We start from the raw sequence: 5,829 nt of genomic DNA, 5'->3' as shown, positions 1-5,829 counted from the left end.
TGGGCAGAGAGACAGACACCAGGGTTAGGTCTGCCCGATCAGCTGCCCTCCCAGACTGTTGGTATTGCCACCTCCTCGCCATCCTCAGCTCCACTCAAGGGACCCTGATCCCCAAACACTGGCTTTACAAACGTCCTGGCTGTAACACTGCCCCCTGACCCCCACCTTCCTGGGCCTGTCCCCAGCCTATCCCACCAGACTCACTGAGGCTCCTTGGGGCTTGCCACCATCATTCAGCCCTAGGAGCTGCTAACAAATGGTCACATGCACTTGATGGAACCAGAGTGTCCTTTCAACAAACTGTGTGCCAGTCAGGTGAGGCAGTACTCCTACTGTGGGAATCTGACAGGCAAGGTTCCTGTCCTCAGGGACCTCAGGGTCCCGGTGGCAAGAAATGACATACAGAAAGCTCCTCCGAACAAGCAGTGATCTTGGTGAGAAAAGCTACAAGAGAGGTGCAGCTGTGACGAGGCCATACAAAGCACAGCCTGCCTGCTGTGGGGTCAGGGACAGGAATTAAAAGTCACTTAGTGAAGAAAGGAAATATTTTTGGTTTTTTTTTCCGGAGACAGGGTCTGATCTGTTGCCCACGCTTGGGTATAGTCATTGAATCATAGCTCACTGCAGCCTCCCAGGCTCAGGTGACCCTTCTGCCTCAACCTCCTGAGTAGATGGGACTATAGGCTATGCCACCACGCCTGGAGTAATTTTTTTATTTTTTGTAGAGGCGGGGGTCTTGCTATATTGCCCAGGCTGGTCTAGAACTCCTGACCTGAAGCAATCCTCCTGCCTCGGCCTCCCAAAGTGCTGGGATTACAGACATGAGTCACTATGCCCAGCCCCAACACTGTTAATAGAGAGCTTCTACAAACAAATATGGCAGCCACACAATAGAAAAAAGCAGTGTAAGAACACATTCAGAATAAGCAATACAAATAAATGGCCCTGCAACAAATGAAGAGATGTTAACCTCACTCATGGTAAGAGAAATGCACTTTGAAATCTGATTATGATGTCAACCACTTATTTTGTCAAAAATAGCAAAGATAATCAGACATTATGTATTTTCCATTGAAGTACACAGCACCACATATGAAGTAGTCTTGCCAAAAAAACTAAAAGCAAAACCTAAAACCTGAATCTGATTAAGCCTGTAGAATGTAAATACAAGCTTACAGGGCATACAGGATGAGAGGAACAGTTAAAAGACACTGCTGGTCTCTTTTCTGAGGGCACCTAGGGGGAAAAAAAAAGACACCACTGGGATGTGATCGGCAAAACCCAAGCAGTGGGTTCCTCCCCAGAACAAACAACTGGTTTCTTCAAGACAACAAGAAAAATAGAAAGAAAATAAAAGAGAGGCAGAGGGAAAATCTGAAGATTGAAAGAGGCTCAAGAAACACATGCGAGTTTTTTCCAGTGTGGGAAAAGTGGAACCTTCATACCTTGCCAGTGGGAAGGTAAAGTGTACAGCTGCTTTGGAAAACAGTCTGGCAGCTCTTCAGATGATTAAACATCAATAAACACATTGCCCTGTGACTCAGCAATTCCACTCCCAGGTATAAACGCAGGAGAACTGAAAACATAGGTCCACACAAAAACTTGTGCACTAATGTTCGGAGCAGGATTATTTATAATAGCCAAAACGTGGCTATGCAAGTGTCCCTGAACTGATGAATGCATCCATGAAATGTGATATTTCTACATGATGGAATATTATTCAGCAAGAAAAAGGTACAAAGTTCTGATACTCGCTACAACATGGACACACCTTGAAAACACCAAGCTTAATGAGAGAAGCCAGTCACAAAGGACCACACATTGTATGATTCTAGAACTAGCATATCCATAGAGACAGAAAGCAGACCGGTGGTTGCCTAGGGCTGAGGTTGGGGTTTGAGGTTGGGGGGATGGAAGAATTGATGTGGTGAACTCTGTAAATATACTAAAAAGTGTAGGAGTGTACACTTCAAAAGGATGAATTCGGTGGTGGTATGTGAATTATATCTCAAAGTTGTTATTTAGAAAAAAAGAAACATTCTATCAATTTGCAAAGTATGGACCTGATCTGAATCCTGATTTTTTTTTTTTTTTTTTTGAGACAGAGTCTCACTGTGTTGCCCGGGCTAGAGTGCCGTGGCGTCAGCCTAGCTCACAGCAACCTCAAACTCCTGGGCTCAAGCGATCCTCCTGCCTCAGCCTCCCGAGTAGCTGGGACTACAGGCATGCGCCACCATGCCCGGCTAATTTTTTCTATATATTTTTAGTTGTCCGATTAATTTCTTTCTATTTTTAGTAGAGACAGGGTCTCGCTCTTACTCAGGCTGGTCTCGAACTCCTGAGCTCAAACAATCCACCTGCCTCGGCCTCCCAGAGAGCTAGGATTACAGGCGTGAGCCACCACGCCCGGCCCTGATTTTTTTAAAAAAATCCTATATTGCTGGGCACAGTGGCACATGCCTGTAATCCCAGATACTTGGGAGGCTGAAGCAGGATTCCTTGAGCCCAGGTATTTGAGACCAGCCTGGGCAACATAGGGAGACCTCCTTCTAAAAAACAAAACAAAATACATAAAGGATAAAACCCCTGTATAAATATCATTTATTAAATTATAGTACATAAATACCTTTGACTAGATATTTGATTACACTGAGTACTTATGGTTTTTGTGGAAATAAACACACATACATACACTCCTCTAAGTGGGACATGATGAAAAATTCACAGATAATATGATGTCTGGGCTTTGCTTCAAATAATGGTGCAAGGGAGAGGTGGCAGTTCAGATAAAACTGAGCTGTCCAAGTCTTCATCAATGTTGAAGGTGGATGATGGGCACATTGGATTTGTTACACTATTCTCTCTACCTTATACAGGTTTGCCCCTCAGTGCTGTGCAGCCCTTAAGCAGCCCTGACCCTCTCTGTGCCTCAGGACACAGGGAGGTTCTCCTGCTGCTGTTATCTCCACCAGCTCCCACCTCCCTGGCACCTTCCTCCCCTCCTGCAGCCTGAGGTCTGCCTCTGCAGAATTTAGGAAATCTGAGCCCAGTTCCATAATAAAAAACAAAAACAGAGGCAGCCTGAGGGAGGTAATGCTACCCTAACATGTTTGATTTTACCAGGTGTGCGTGAGGCCAGGGTCAGCAGCCACTCACAGGCACCAGAGGGCAATTTAGAAATGTCTTTCCAAGTCAAAAGGCCCACTCCTCTCCCCAGTAACATGCTGCCTACACATAACTCCTTGCTTAATGGTATGTCCATCCATGTAACTCACTGTGGCCACCAGCCACTGATGCCTGATGTTTCTTCCAGCAAATGACAAAACCTGCTGAAATGTCCCTGATTAGAGACGGGTTACAGCAAGAAAGTTTCATCCTTGAAGAGAAGCCTTTCCATTAAATGGTATAAAGAAGCTGTACCATGTAGGGGTACAAGGAGGTCACCCCCTGTGCCTGGCATCAGAAAGTGGGTGAGTTTGTGACCACTGAGGTGAAAAGCAAGGACAAGTGCACACATCCACTCCTGGGTAAACTGCTGGGCACTGTGTATAAATAAGGCCCTGGGGACCTTGATGGCCCCTGTGAAGGAGCCAAGACTGGATGGGACAGAGGAAGGTGGGACTCACCTCCCATACCCTCTTATGGCTTTTCAATCATTCTTTCTGGACATGGGTCCAACCCAAAATAATATTTTAAAAGGGAACCACTGGCCGAGCGCAGTGGCTCATGCCTGTAATCCTAGCACTCTGGGAGGCCGAGGCAGGCGGATTGTTTGAGCTCAGGAGTTCGAAACCAGCCTGAGCAAGAGCGAGACCCCGTCTCTACTAAAAATAGAAAGAAATTAATTGGACAACTAAAAATATATAGAAAAAACTAGCCGGGCATGGTGGCGCGTGCCTGTAGTCCCAGCTACTCGGGAGGCTGAGGCAGAAGGATCGCTTGAGCCCAGGAGTTTGAGGTTGCTGTGAGCTAGGCTGACGCCAGGACACTCTAGCCCCGGGCAACACAGTGAGACTCTGTCTCAAAAAAAAAAAAAGGGAACCATCTATGAGGCCAGGCAGGTCTTCCTGCCTGGAAGGTCCTGGTGACCTTCAGAAACTGGCAGGTAGAGAGGAAGTCCTGTGGGGATAGGCCATGGGGAGGAGGGAGTGTGGACTCTTCCTGGGCAGATTAGATTGGGAAAGGGGAGGGAGAATCAGATCCCACACTTAGAAGACTTTGGATGAAAGGATCAAGGGCCACAGACTTGCCCTAAGCTTCTGATAAAGGCCTGGGGAAGCCTGGCAGGCACCCACAGTCACCTTTGCCCTGGAGCCCTGGAAGCCAAGCCATGGCCTCACTGAGGGCAGGGTATCTGGTGGCAGTGCAGCGCAGCTTCTCAGCTTGGTTTTAGGATGTGGCGCCCGCCCGGGGGCTTTCGTACTCCCACAGGGTCAGTAAGCTTGCCTGGCATCCCCGTTGCCAAGGACACGACACACTCAAAGCCAAACAGTGGCAGGAAAGTATTACTGTTGGCTTTGTTACCGGAGGGCAGCACCAGCTCCAGCCACAAACACTAGAGGGAAATGTATTGAATTCCCCTTGTCCTGAGGCTGCTGACCCTGCCGGCATGTCCGGGCACTCCTCAGAGCCCCTCATACCCGGCTCGCTTATCGTCGTCGTTTTGTCTGACAGCCCACCCCTCTCTGGTGCTCAGGGGGCCCACCCTGGGCGAGAGGTGTCGGGGTGGGGCGCGCCGTTCCTGCGCTCTCATCTCCACGAGCTTCTACCTGCCCGGCGCCTTCCCTTCTGCAGTCTCAGGTTCTACCTCTGCAGAACTGGGCAGATCCGACCCTGGTCCCTGTCTCCCCTGGCGGGAGCCTCACCCTGAACACGGAAGAGGAGAAGCAGGAGCCCACAGGCCATGGCGCTCAGGCGCGCGCGGAGTCGGTCCGGCTGCATAGCTCGCTCGCAGGTCTTTTTTCCGCTTCCGGAACTCGCGGTGCTTTTCACCGAGAGGCTGCCTGGGTCTGTGCAGCCGCTGATTAGCAGTGCCTCGCCAAAGCCCGGAGTTTGGACTGGGCAGGGCGTAGGCGGGGCGCGCTGGCTTGGGCCAGGGAAGATGAGCCTGGCGCGAGAGTGAGACTGTGCCGTCCAGGTCGCATGGGGAGCCAGCGGCAGGCAGGCGCAGGCATGGCTTCCTCCCCTCTGCCCCAGCTTCTGCGACACCAGGAACCCTCTCCTCAGACCTGGAGTCGCCACCTTCCCTGTCCTTGTAGTCACAGGCCCGACTAGGGTGTTGGGGGATGGAGAACACGGAGCAATAAGCTGTGACTAGAGGAGGGCTTCTCTGAGCAGGCGACGATCAGCATCCCCACAGATGGAGAAATGGGAAGGACTTGCCATCCGGGTGAAGAGAAGGGCTTGAGCGAAGGCAGGGAGGTGTGACTATGCCCTTCATCCTGGACGCTCCTCCTTACTTTCAGGACTCACAATTTGCTGGGTCCCCCTTCATGGTCCGTCATCCCCTTACAGTCCACGGTCTGAGGTCTGAGGTCTCCGCGGGCCCCTGCCCACTCAGTTACTGCCCTTCTTCTGAAATGCACAGGTGACTGTGGCACTTCCTAAGGGCCCGCCCCCACCTCCATAGCTTTCAAGCTTTGAGTTTTTCATTGTCATTTATCCACCTGACAAACCCTTAACAAGTGTCTGCGAGTCTGAGCCCTGGGTCTCGGCGGCACTCCCGGGCCTCTGGTGCAGCGGAGGAGGCGGGAGCGCCCCCGGGAGATTCGGAAACACTGTGGAACCTGTCAGGCTAGAGGCAACCGGCCTGGGCACGGTAGCGTCCGG

The sequence above is a fragment of the Propithecus coquereli genome, unplaced genomic scaffold, assembly GCF_000956105.1.
Source record: "Propithecus coquereli isolate 6110/MARCELLA unplaced genomic scaffold, Pcoq_1.0 Scaffold67, whole genome shotgun sequence".
Taxonomy (NCBI): domain Eukaryota; kingdom Metazoa; phylum Chordata; class Mammalia; order Primates; family Indriidae; genus Propithecus; species Propithecus coquereli.
The sequence above is the reverse complement of the archived record's forward strand: the minus strand, read 5'-3'. Positions refer to the sequence as shown.